Source organism: Camelus bactrianus, chromosome 25, assembly GCF_048773025.1.
Source record: "Camelus bactrianus isolate YW-2024 breed Bactrian camel chromosome 25, ASM4877302v1, whole genome shotgun sequence".
In the NCBI taxonomy this organism is placed as follows: Eukaryota; Metazoa; Chordata; class Mammalia; order Artiodactyla; family Camelidae; genus Camelus; species Camelus bactrianus.
The window spans coordinates 41,075,595-41,089,870 of NC_133563.1; positions in this window are offsets into that span (position 1 = coordinate 41,075,595).

Genomic DNA, 14,276 nt, shown 5'->3' on the forward strand with positions numbered 1-14,276 from the left:
GAGAGACGTTCGTTCATCTAGCACAAAGGGAACTGGTTGCAGGAGCAACTTTTTCTCTGGTTTCTCTGTCTGTTTCCTAGTGCCGGTTTGAATTTCCTGCAGTTTTCACTGTAAAATCGAGTTGAAGCTTCTACCTCTCCATATATATTTATGGAATTGGGTTTGCAACTGAAAAGAAACTGTTGCTGTGTTCCCAACTAGCTAGATGAAGGACGGCTTTCACACACACCTATCTCTCAGAACTGAGCATGTGGAGAGACGTTCGTTCATCTAGCATAAAGGGAACGGGTTGCAGGAGCAACTTTTACTCTGGTTTCTCTGTCTGTTTCCTAGTGCCGGTTTGAAGTTCCTGCAGTTTTCACTGTAAAATCGAGTTGAAGCTTGTACCTCTCCATATATATGTATCGAATGGAGTTTGCAACTGAAAAGAAACTCTGTGTTCCCAACTAGCTAGGTGAAGGACGGCTTTCACACACACCTATCTCTCAGAACTGAGCATGTGGAGAGACGTTCGTTCATCTAGCACAAAGGGAACGGGTTGCAGGAGCAACTTTTTCTCTGGTTTCTCTGTCTGTTTCCTAGTGCCGGTTTGAAGTTCCTGCAGTTTTCACTGTAAAATCGAGTTGAAGCTTGTACCTCTCCATATATATGTATGGAATGGAGTTTGCAACTGAAAAGAAACTGTTGATGTGTTCCCAACTAGCTAGGTGAAGGACGGCTTTCACACACACCTATCTCTCAGAACTGAGCATGTGGAGAGACGTTCGTTCATCTAGCACAAATGGAACGGGTTGCAGGAGCAACTTTTACTCTGGTTTCTCTGTCTGTTTCCTAGTGCCGGTTTGAAGTTCCTGCAGTTTTCACTGTAAAATCGAGTTGAAGCTTGTACCTCTCCATATATATGTATGGAATGTAGTTTGCAACTGAAAAGAAACTCTGTGTTCCCAACTAGCTAGGTGAAGGACGGCTTTCACGCACACCTATCTCTCAGAACTGAGCATGTGGAGAGACGTTCGTTCATCTAGCACAAAGGGAACGGGTTGCAGTAGCAACTTTTACTCTGGTTTCTCTGTCTGTTTCCTAGTGCCGGTTTGAAGTTCCTGCAGTTTTCACTGTAAAATCGAGTTGAAGCTTGTACCTCTCCATATATATGTATGGAACGGAGTTTGCAACTGAAAAGAAACTCTGTGTTCCCAACTAGATAGGTGAAGGGCGGCTTTCACACACACCTATCTCTCAGAACTGAGCATGTGGAGAGACGTTCGTTCATCTAGCGCAAAGGGAACGGGTTGCAGGAGCAACTTTTTCTCTGGTTTCTGTGTCTGTCTCCTAGTGTCTGTTTGAAGTTCCTGCAGTTTTCACTGTAAAATCGAGTTGAAGCTTCTACCTCTCCATATATATGTATGGAATGGAGTTTGCAACTGAAAAGAAACTGTTGCTGTGTTCCCAACTAGCTAGGTGAAGGACGGCTTTCACACACACCTATCTCTCAGAACTGAGCATGTGGAGAGACGTTCGTTCATCTAGCACAAAGGGAACGGGTTGCAGGTGCAACTTTTACTCTGGTTTCTCTGTCTGTTTCCTAGTGCCGGTTTGAAGTTCCTGCAGTTTTCACTGTAAAATCGAGTTGAAGCTTGTACCTCTCCATATATATGTATGGAATGGAGTTTGCAACTGAATAGAAACTCTGTGTTCCCAACTAGCTAGGTGAAGGACGGCTTTCACACACACCTATCTCTCAGAACTGAGCATGTGGAGAGACGTTCGTTCATCTAGCACAAAGGGAACGGGTTGCAGGAGCAACTTTTTCTCTGGTTTCTCTGTCTGTTTCCTAGTGCCGGTTTGAAGTTCCTGCAGTTTTCACTGTAAAATCGAGTTGAAGCTTCTACCTCTCCATATATATGTATGGAATGGAGTTTGCAACTGAAAAGAAACTCTGTGTTCCCAACTAGCTAGGTGAAGGACGGCTTTCACACACACTTATCTCTCAGAGCTGAGCATGTGGAGAGACGTTCGTTCATCTAGCACAAAGGGAACGGGTTGCAGGAGCAACTTTTACTCTGGTTTCTCTGTCTGTTTCCTAGTGCCGGTTTGAAGTTCCTGCAGTTTTCACTGTAAAATCGAGTTGAAGCTTGTACCTCGCCTTATATATGTATGGAATGGAGTTGGCAACTGAAAAGAAACTCTGTGTTCCCAACTAGCTAGGTGAAGGACGGCTTTCACACACACCTATCTCTCAGAAATGAGCATGTGGAGAGACGTTCGTTCATCTAGCACAAAGGGAACTGGTTGCAGGAGCAACTTTTTCTCTGGTTTCTCTGTCTGTTTCCTAGTGCCGGTTTGAATTTCCTGCAGTTTTCACTGTAAAATCGAGTTGAAGTTTCTACCTCTCCATATATATTTATGGAATGGAGTTTGCAAATGAAAAGAAACTGTTGCTGTGTTCCCAACTAGCTAGATGAAGGACGGCTTTCACACACACCTATCTCTCAGAACTGAGCATGTGGAGAGACGTTCGTTCATCTAGCATAAAGGGAACGGGTTGCAGGAGCAACTTTTACTCTGGTTTCTCTGTCTGTTTCCTAGTGCCGGTTTGAAGTTCCTGCAGTTTTCACTGTAAAATCGAGTTGAAGCTTGTACCTCTCCATATATATGTATCGAATGGAGTTTGCAACTGAAAAGAAACTCTGTGTTCCCAACTAGCTAGGTGAAGGACGGCTTTCACACACACCTATCTCTCAGAACTTAGCATGTGGAGAGACGTTCGTTCATCTAGCACAAAGGGAACGGGTTGCAGGAGCAACTTTTTCTCTGGTTTCTCTGTCTGTTTCCTAGTGCCGGTTTGAAGTTCCTGCAGTTTTCACTGTAAAATCGAGTTGAAGCTTGTACCTCTCCATATATATGTATGGAATGGAGTTTGCAACTGAAAAGAAACTCTGTGTTCCCAACTAGCTAGGTGAAGGACGGCTTTCACGCACACCTATCTCTCAGAACTGAGCATGTGGAGAGACGTTCGTTCATCTAGCACAAAGGGAACGGGTTGCAGTAGCAACTTTTACTCTGGTTTCTCTGTCTGTTTCCTAGTGCCGGTTTGAAGTTCCTGCAGTTTTCACTGTAAAATCGAGTTGAAGCTTGTACCTCTCCATATATATGTATGGAATGGAGTTTGCAACTGAAAAGAAACTCTGTGTTCCCAACTAGATAGGTGAAGGGCGGCTTTCACACACACGTATCTCTCAGAACTGAGCATGTGGAGAGACGTTCGTTCATCTAGCACAAAGGGAACGGGTTGCAGGAGCAACTTTTTCTCTGGTTTCTGTGTCTGTCTCCTAGTGTCTGTTTGAAGTTCCTGCAGTTTTCACTGTAAAATCGAGTTGAAGCTTCTACCTCTCCATATATATGTATGGAATGGAGTTTGCAACTGAAAAGAAACTGTTGCTGTGTTCCCAACTAGCTAGGTGAAGGACGGCTTTCACACACACCTATCTCTCAGAACTGAGCATGTGGAGAGACGTTCGTTCATCTAGCACAAAGGGAACGGGTTGCAGGTGCAACTTTTACTCTGGTTTCTCTGTCTGTTTCCTAGTGCCGGTTTGAAGTTCCTGCAGTTTTCACTGTAAAATCGAGTTGAAGCTTGTACCTCTCCTTATATATGTATGGAATGGAGTTTGCAACTGAAAAGAAACTCTGTGTTCCCAACTAGCTAGGTGAAGGACGGCTTTCACACACACCTATCTCTCAGAACTGAGCATGTGGAGAGACGTTCGTTCATCTAGCACAAAGGGAACGGGTTGCAGGAGCAACTTTTACTCTGGTTTCTCTGTCTGTTTCCTAGTGCCGGTTTGAAGTTCCTGCAGTTTTCACTGTAAAATCGAGTTGAAGCTTGTACCTCTCCATATATATGTATGGAATGGAGTTTGCAACTGAAAAGAAACTCTGTGTTCCCAACTAGCTAGGTGAAGGACGGCTTTCACACACACCTATCTCTCAGAACTGAGCATGTGGAGAGACGTTCGTTCATCTAGCACAAAGGGAACGGGTTGCAGGAGCAACTTTTACTCTGGTTTCTCTGTCTGTTTCCTAGTGCCGGTTTGAAGTTCCTGCAGTTTTCACTGTAAAATCGAGTTGAAGCTTGTACCTCTCCATATATATGTATGGAATGGAGTTTGCAACTGAAAAGAAACTCTGTGTTCCCAACTAGCTAGGTGAAGGACGGCTTTAACGCACACCTATCTCTCAGAACTGAGCATGTGGAGAGACGTTCGTTCATCTAGCACAAAGGGAACGGGTTGCAGGAGCAACTTTTACTCTGGTTTCTCTGTCTGTTTCCTAGTGCCGGTTTGAAGTTCCTGCAGTTTTCACTGTAAAATCGAGTTGAAGCTTGTACCTCTCCATATATATGTATGGAATGGAGTTTGCAACTGAAAAGAAACTCTGTGTTCCCAACTAGCTAGGTGAAGGACGGCTTTCACGCACACCTATCTCTCAGAACTGAGCATGTGGAGAGACGTTCGTTCATCTAGCACAAAGGGAACGGGTTGCAGGAGCAACTTTTACTCTGGTTTCTCTGTCTGTTTCCTAGTGCCGGTTTGAATTTCTTGCAGTTTTCACTGTAAAATCGAGTTGAAGCTTCTACCTCTCCATATATATGTATGGAATGGAGTTTGCAACTGAAAAGAAACTCTGTGTTCCCAACTAGCTAGGTGAAGGGCGGCTTTCACACACACCTATCTCTCAGAACTGAGCATGTGGAGAGACGTTCGTTCATCTAGCACAAAGGGAACGGGTTGCAGGAGCAACTTTTTCTCTGGTTTCTCTGTCTGTTTCCTAGTGCCGGTTTGAAGTTCCTGCAGTTTTCACTGTAAAATCGAGTTGAAGCTTGTACCTCTCCATATATATGTATGGAATGGTGTTTGCAACTGAAAAGAAACTCTGTGTTCCCAACTAGCTAGGTGAAGGACGGCTTTCACGCACACCTATCTCTCAGAACTGAGCATGTGGAGAGACGTTCGTTCATCTAGCACAAAGGGAACGGGTTGCAGGAGCAACTTTTTCTCTGGTTTCTCTGTCTGTTTCCTAGTGCCGGTTTGAAGTTCCTGCAGTTTCCACTGTAAAATCGAGTTGAAGCTTGTACCTCTCCATATATATGTATGGAATGGAGTTTGCAACTGAAAAGAAACTCTGTGTTCCCAACTAGCTAGGTGAAGGACGGCTTTCACACACACCTATCTCTCAGAACTGAGCATGTGGAGAGACGTTCGTTCATCTAGCACAAAGGGAACGGGTTGCAGGAGCAACTTTTACTCTGGTTTCTCTGTCTGTTTCCTAGTGCCGGTTTGAAGTTCCTGCAGTTTTCACTGTAAAATCGAGTTGAAGCTTGTACCTCTCCATATATATGTATGGAATGGAGTTTGCAACTGAAAAGAAACTCTGTGTTCCCAACTAGCTAGGTGAAGGACGGCTTTCACGCACACCTATCTCTCAGAACTGAGCATGTGGAGAGACGTTCGTTCATCTAGCACAAAGGGAACGGGTTGCAGGAGCAACTTTTACTCTGGTTTCTCTGTCTGTTTCCTAGTGCCGGTTTGAAGTTCCTGCAGTTTTCACTGTAAAATCGAGTTGAAGCTTGTACCTCTCCATATATATGTATGGAATGGAGTTTGCAACTGAAAAGAAACTCTGTGTTCCCAACTAGCTAGGTGAAGGACGGCTTTCATGCACACCTATCTCTCAGAACTGAGCATGTGGAGAGACGTTCGTTCATCTAGCACAAAGGGAACGGGTTGCAGGAGCAACTTTTACTCTGGTTTCTCTGTCTGTTTCCTAGTGCCGGTTTGAATTTCTTGCAGTTTTCACTGTAAAATCGAGTTGAAGCTTCTACCTCTCCATATATATGTATGGAATGGAGTTTGCAACTGAAAAGAAACTCTGTGTTCCCAACTAGCTAGGTGAAGGACGGCTTTCACACACACCTATCTCTCAGAACTGAGCATGTGGAGAGACGTTCGTTCATCTAGCACAAAGGGAACGGGTTGCAGGAGCAACTTTTTCTCTGGTTTCTCTGTCTGTTTCCTAGTGCCGGTTTGAAGTTCCTGCAGTTTTCACTGTAATATCGAGTTGAAGCTTGTACCTCTCCATATATATGTATGGAATGGACTTTGCAACTGAAAAGAAACTCTGTGTTCCCAACTAGCTAGTTGAAGGACGGCTTACACACACACCTGTCTCTCAGAACTGAGCATGTGGAGAGACGATCGTTCATCTAGCACAAAGGGAACGGGTTGCAGGAGCACCTTTTTCTCTGGTTTCTCTGTCTGTTTCCTAGTGCCGGTTTGAAGTTCCTGCAGTTTTCACTGTAAAATCGAGTTGAAGCTTGTACCTCTCCTTATATATGTATGGAATGGAGTTTGCAACTGAAAAGAAACTCTGTGTTCCCAACTAGCTCGGTGAAGGACGGCTTTCACACACACCTATCTCTCAGAACTGAGCATGTGGGAGACGTTCGTTCATCTAGCACAAAGGGAACGGGTTGCAGGAGCAACTTTTACTCTGGTTTCTCTGTCTGTTTCCTAGTGCCGGTTTGAAGTTCCTGCAGTTTTCACTGTAAAATCGAGTTGAAGCTTCTACCTCTCCATATATATGTATGGAATGGAGTTTGCAACTGAAAAGAAACTGTGTTCCCAACTAGCTAGGTGAAGGACGGCTTTCACACACACCTATCTCTCAGAATTGAGCATGTGGAGAGACGTTCGTTCATCTAGCACAAAGGGAACGGGTTGCAGGAGCAACTTTTACTCTGGTTTCTCTGTCTGTTTCCTAGTGCCGGTTTGAAGTTCCTGCAGTTTTCACTGTAAAATCGAGTTGAAGCTTGTACCTCTCCATATATATGTATGGAATGGAGTTTGCAACTGAAAAGAAACTCTGTGTTCCCAACTAGCTAGGTGAAGGACGGCTTTAACGCACACCTATCTCTCAGAACTGAGCATTTGGAGAGACGTTCGTTCATCTAGCACAAAGGGAACGGGTTGCAGGAGCAACTTTTACTCTGGTTTCTCTGTCTGTTTCCTAGTGCCGGTTTGAAGTTCCTGCAGTTTTCACTGTAAAATCGAGTTGAAGCTTGTACCTCTCCATATATATGTATGGAATGGAGTTTGCAACTGAAAAGAAACTCTGTGTTCCCAACTAGCTAGGTGAAGGACGGCTTTCACGCACACCTATCTCTCAGAACTGAGCATGTGGAGAGACGTTCGTTCATCTAGCACAAAGGGAACGGGTTGCAGGAGCAACTTTTACTCTGGTTTCTCTGTCTGTTTCCTAGTGCCGGTTTGAAGTTCCTGCAGTTTTCACTGTAAAATCGAGTTGTAGCTTCTACCTCTCCATATATATGTATGGAATGGAGTTTGCAACTGAAAAGAAACTCTGTGTTCCCAACTAGCTAGGTGAAGGACGGCTTTCACACACACCTATCTCTCAGAACTGAGCATGTGGAGAGACGTTCGTTCATCTAGCACAAAGGGAACGGGTTGCAGGAGCAACTTTTTCTCTGGTTTCTCTGTCTGTTTCCTAGTGCCGGTTTGAAGTTCCTGCAGTTTTCACTGTAAAATCGAGTTGAAGCTTGTACCTCTCCATATATATGTATGGAATGGAGTTTGCAACTGAAAAGAAACTCTGTGTTCCCAACTAGCTAGGTGAAGGACGGCTTACACACACACCTGTCTCTCAGAACTGAGCATGTGGAGAGACGTTCGTTCATCTAGCACAAAGGGAACGGGTTGCAGGAGCACCTTTTTCTCTGGTTTCTCTGTCTGTTTCCTAGTGCCGGTTTGAAGTTCCTGCAGTTTTCACTGTAAAATCGAGTTGAAGCTTGTACCTCTCCTTATATATGTATGGAATGGAGTTTGCAACTGAAAAGAATCTCTGTGTTCCCAACTAGATAGGTGAAGGACGGCTTTCCCACACACCTATCTCTCAGAACTGAGCATGTGGAGAGACTTTCGTTCATCTAGCACAAAGGGAACTGGTTGCAGGAGCAACTTTTTCTCTGGTTTCTCTGTCTGTTTCCTAGTGCCGGTTTGAAGTTCCTGCAGTTTTCACTGTAAAATAGAGTTGAAGCTCCTACCTCTCCATATATATTTATGGAATGGAGTTTGCAACTGAAAAGAAACTCTGTGTTCCCAACTAGCTAGGTGAAGGGCGGCTTTCACACACACCTATCTCTCAGAACTGAGCATGTGGAGAGACGTTCGTTCATCTAGCACAAAGGGAACGGGTTGCAGGAGCAACTTTTTCTCTGGTTTCTCTGTCTGTTTCCTAGTGCCGGTTTGAAGTTCCTGCAGTTTTCACTGTAAAATCGAGTTGAAGCTTGTACCTCTCCATATATATGTATGGAATGGTGTTTGCAACTGAAAAGAAACTCTGTGTTCCCAACTAGCTAGGTGAAGGACGGCTTTCACGCACACCTATCTCTCAGAACTGAGCATGTGGAGAGACGTTCGTTCATCTAGCACAAAGGGAACGGGTTGCAGGAGCAACTTTTTCTCTGGTTTCTCTGTCTGTTTCCTAGTGCCGGTTTGAAGTTCCTGCAGTTTCCACTGTAAAATCGAGTTGAAGCTTGTACCTCTCCATATATATGTATGGAATGGAGTTTGCAACTGAAAAGAAACTCTGTGTTCCCAACTAGCTAGGTGAAGGACGGCTTTCACACACACCTATCTCTCAGAACTGAGCATGTGGAGAGACGTTCGTTCATCTAGCACAAAGGGAACGGGTTGCAGGAGCAACTTTTACTCTGGTTTCTCTGTCTGTTTCCTAGTGCCGGTTTGAAGTTCCTGCAGTTTTCACTGTAAAATCGAGTTGAAGCTTGTACCTCTCCATATATATGTATGGAATGGAGTTTGCAACTGAAAAGAAACTCTGTGTTCCCAACTAGCTAGGTGAAGGACGGCTTTCACGCACACCTATCTCTCAGAACTGAGCATGTGGAGAGACGTTCGTTCATCTAGCACAAAGGGAACGGGTTGCAGGAGCAACTTTTACTCTGGTTTCTCTGTCTGTTTCCTAGTGCCGGTTTGAAGTTCCTGCAGTTTTCACTGTAAAATCGAGTTGAAACTTGTACCTCTCCATATATATGTATGGAATGGAGTTTGCAACTGAAAAGAAACTCTGTGTTCCCAACTAGCTAGGTGAAGGACGGCTTTCATGCACACCTATCTCTCAGAACTGAGCATGTGGAGAGACGTTCGTTCATCTAGCACAAAGGGAACGGGTTGCAGGAGCAACTTTTACTCTGGTTTCTCTGTCTGTTTCCTAGTGCCGGTTTGAATTTCTTGCAGTTTTCACTGTAAAATCGAGTTGAAGCTTCTACCTCTCCATATATATGTATGGAATGGAGTTTGCAACTGAAAAGAAACTCTGTGTTCCCAACTAGCTAGGTGAAGGACGGCTTTCACACACACCTATCTCTCAGAACTGAGCATGTGGAGAGACGTTCGTTCATCTAGCACAAAGGGAACGGGTTGCAGGAGCAACTTTTTCTCTGGTTTCTCTGTCTGTTTCCTAGTGCCGGTTTGAAGTTCCTGCAGTTTTCACTGTAATATCGAGTTGAAGCTTGTACCTCTCCATATATATGTATGGAATGGACTTTGCAACTGAAAAGAAACTCTGTGTTCCCAACTAGCTAGTTGAAGGACGGCTTACACACACACCAGTCTCTCAGAACTGAGCATGTGGAGAGACGATCGTTCATCTAGCACAAAGGGAACGGGTTGCAGGAGCACCTTTTTCTCTGGTTTCTCTGTCTGTTTCCTAGTGCCGGTTTGAAGTTCCTGCAGTTTTCACTGTAAAATCGAGTTGAAGCTTGTACCTCTCCTTATATATGTATGGAATGGAGTTTGCAACTGAAAAGAAACTCTGTGTTCCCAACTAGCTCGGTGAAGGACGGCTTTCACACACACCTATCTCTCAGAACTGAGCATGTGGGAGACGTTCGTTCATCTAGCACAAAGGGAACGGGTTGCAGGAGCAACTTTTACTCTGGTTTCTCTGTCTGTTTCCTAGTGCCGGTTTGAAGTTCCTGCAGTTTTCACTGTAAAATCGAGTTGAAGCTTCTACCTCTCCATATATATGTATGGAATGGAGTTTGCAACTGAAAAGAAACTGTGTTCCCAACTAGCTAGGTGAAGGACGGCTTTCACACACACCTATCTCTCAGAATTGAGCATGTGGAGAGACGTTCGTTCATCTAGCACAAAGGGAACGGGTTGCAGGAGCAACTTTTACTCTGGTTTCTCTGTCTGTTTCCTAGTGCCGGTTTGAAGTTCCTGCAGTTTTCACTGTAAAATCGAGTTGAAGCTTGTACCTCTCCATATATATGTATGGAATGGAGTTTGCAACTGAAAAGAAACTCTGTGTTCCCAACTAGCTAGGTGAAGGACGGCTTTAACGCACACCTATCTCTCAGAACTGAGCATTTGGAGAGACGTTCGTTCATCTAGCACAAAGGGAACGGGTTGCAGGAGCAACTTTTACTCTGGTTTCTCTGTCTGTTTCCTAGTGCCGGTTTGAAGTTCCTGCAGTTTTCACTGTAAAATCGAGTTGAAGCTTGTACCTCTCCATATATATGTATGGAATGGAGTTTGCAACTGAAAAGAAACTCTGTGTTCCCAACTAGCTAGGTGAAGGACGGCTTTCACGCACACCTATCTCTCAGAACTGAGCATGTGGAGAGACGTTCGTTCATCTAGCACAAAGGGAACGGGTTGCAGGAGCAACTTTTACTCTGGTTTCTCTGTCTGTTTCCTAGTGCCGGTTTGAAGTTCCTGCAGTTTTCACTGTAAAATCGAGTTGAAGCTTCTACCTCTCCATATATATGTATGGAATGGAGTTTGCAACTGAAAAGAAACTCTGTGTTCCCAACTAGCTAGGTGAAGGACGGCTTTCACACACACCTATCTCTCAGAACTGAGCATGTGGAGAGACGTTCGTTCATCTAGCACAAAGGGAACGGGTTGCAGGAGCAACTTTTTCTCTGGTTTCTCTGTCTGTTTCCTAGTGCCGGTTTGAAGTTCCTGCAGTTTTCACTGTAAAATCGAGTTGAAGCTTGTACCTCTCCATATATATGTATGGAATGGAGTTTGCAACTGAAAAGAAACTCTGTGTTCCCAACTAGCTAGGTGAAGGACGGCTTACACACACACCTGTCTCTCAGAACTGAGCATGTGGAGAGACGTTCGTTCATCTAGCACAAAGGGAACGGGTTGCAGGAGCACCTTTTTCTCTGGTTTCTCTGTCTGTTTCCTAGTGCCGGTTTGAAGTTCCTGCAGTTTTCACTGTAAAATCGAGTTGAAGCTTGTACCTCTCCTTATATATGTATGGAATGGAGTTTGCAACTGAAAAGAATCTCTGTGTTCCCAACTAGATAGGTGAAGGACGGCTTTCCCACACACCTATCTCTCAGAACTGAGCATGTGGAGAGACTTTCGTTCATCTAGCACAAAGGGAACTGGTTGCAGGAGCAACTTTTTCTCTGGTTTCTCTGTCTGTTTCCTAGTGCCGGTTTGAAGTTCCTGCAGTTTTCACTGTAAAATAGAGTTGAAGCTCCTACCTCTCCATATATATTTATGGAATGGAGTTTGCAACTGAAAAGAAACTCTGTGTTCCCAACTAGCTAGGTGAAGGACGGCTTTCACACACACCTATCTCTCAGAACTGAGCATGTGGAGAGACGTTCGTTCATCTAGCACAAAGGGAACGGGTTGCAGGAGCAACTTTTACTCTGGTTTCTCTGTCTGTTTCCTAGTGCCGGTTTGAAGTTCCTGCAGTTTTCACTGCAAAATCGAGTTGAAGCTTCTACCTCTCCATATATATGTATGGAATGGAGTTTGCAACTGAAAAGAAACTCTGTGTTCCCAACTAGCTAGGTGAAGGACGGCTTTCACGCACACCTATCTCTCAGAACTGAGCATGTGGAGAGACGTTCGTTCATCTAGCACAAAGGGAATGGGTTGCAGGAGCAACTTTTACTCTGGTTTCTCTGTCTGTTTCCTAGTGCCGGTTTGATGTTCCTGCAGTTTTCACTGTAAAATCGAGTTGAAGCTTGTACCTCTCCTTATATATGTATCGAATGGAGTTTGCAACTGAAAAGAAACTCTGTGTTCCCAACTAGCTAGGTGAAGGACGGCTTTCACACACACCTATCTCTCAGAAATGAACATGTGGAGAGACGTTCGTTCATCTAGCACAAAGGGAACGGGTTGCAGGAGCAACTTTTTCTCTGGTTTCTCTGTCTGTTTCCTAGTGCCGGTTTGAAGTTCCTGCAGTTTTCACTGTAAAATCGAGTTGAAGCTCCTACCTCTCCATATATATTTATGGAATGGAGTTTGCAACTGAAAAGAAACTCTGTGTTCCCAACTAGCTAGGTGAAGGACGGCTTTCACACACACCTATCTCTCAGAACTGAGCATGTGGAGAGACGTTCGTTCATCTAGCACAAAGGGAACGGGTTGCAGGTGCAACTTTTCCTCTGGTTTCTCTGTCTGTTTCCTAGTGCCGGTTTGAAGTTCCTGCAGTTTTCACTGTAAAATCGAGTTGAAGCTTCTACCTCTCCATATATATGTATGGAATGGAGTTTGCAACTGAAAAGAAACTCTGTGTTCCCAACTAGCTAGGTGAAGGACGGCTTTCACGCACACCTATCTCTCAGAACTGAGCATGTGGAGAGACGTTCGTTCATCTAGCACAAAGGGAACGGGTTGCAGGAGCAACTTTTTCTCTGGTTTCTCTGTCTGTTTCCTAGTGCCGGTTTGAAGTTCCTGCAGTTTTCACTGTAAAATCGAGTTGAAGCTTGTACCTCTCCATATATATGTATGGAATGGAGTTTGCAACTGAAAAGAAACTCTGTGTTCCCAACTAGCTAGGTGAAGGACGGCTTTCACACACACCTATCTCTCAGAACTGAGCATGTGGAGAGACGTTCGTTCATCTAGCACAAAGGGAACGGGTTGCAGGTGCAACTTTTCCTCTGGTTTCTCTGTCTGTTTCCTAGTGCCGGTTTGAAGTTCCTGCAGTTTTCACTGTAAAATCGAGTTGAAGCTTCTACCTCTCCATATATATGTATGGAATGGAGTTTGCAACTGAAAAGAAACTCTGTGTTCCCAACTAGCTAGGTGAAGGACGGCTTTCACGCACACCTATCTCTCAGAACTGAGCATGTGGAGAGACGTTCGTTCATCTAGCACAAAGGGAACGGGTTGCAGGTGCAACTTTTCCTCTGGTTTCTCTGTCTGTTTCCTAGTGCCGGTTTGAAGTTCCTGCAGTTTTCACTGTAAAATCGAGTTGAAGCTTGTACCTCTCCATATATATGTATGGAATGGAGTTTGCAACTGAAAAGAAACTCTGTGTTCCCAACTAGCTAGGTGAAGGACGGCTTTCACGCACACCTATCTCTCAGAACTGAGCATGTGGAGAGACGTTCGTTCATCTAGCACAAAGGGAACGGGTTGCAGGAGCAACTTTTTCTCTGGTTTCTCTGTCTGTTTCCTAGTGCCGGTTTGAAGTTCCTGCAGTTTTCACTGTAAAATCGAGTTGAAGCTTGTACCTCTCCATATATATGTATGGAATGGAGTTTGCAACTGAAAAGAAACTCTGTGTTCCCAACTAGCTAGGTGAAGGACGGCTTTCACACACACCTATCTCTCAGAACTGAGTATGTGGAGAGACGTTCGTTCATCTAGCACAAAGGGAACGGGTTGCAGGAGCAACTTTTACTCTGGTTTCTCTGTCTGTTTCCTAGTGCCGGTTTGAAGTTCCTGCAGTTTTCACTGTAAAATCGAGTTGAAGCTTGTACCTCTCCATATATATGTATGGAATGGAGTTTGCAACTGAAAAGAAACTCTGTGTTCCCAACTAGCTAGGTGAAGGACGGCTTTCACACACACCTATCTCTGAGAACTGAGCATGTGGAGAGACGTTCGTTCATCTAGCACAAAGGGAACGGGTTACAGTAGCAACTTTTACTCTGGTTTCTCTGTCTGTTTCCTAGTGCCGGTTTGAAGTTCCTGCAGTTTTCACTGTAAAATCGAGTTTAAGCTTGTACCTCTCCATATATATGTATGGAATGGAGTTGGCAACTGAAAAGAAACTCTGTGTTCCCAACTAGCTAGGTGAAGGGAGGCTTTCACACACACCTATCTCTCAGAACTGAGCATGTGGAGAGACGTTCGTTCATCTAGCACAAAGGGAACGGTTTGCAGGAGCACCTTTTTCTCTGGTTTCTCTGT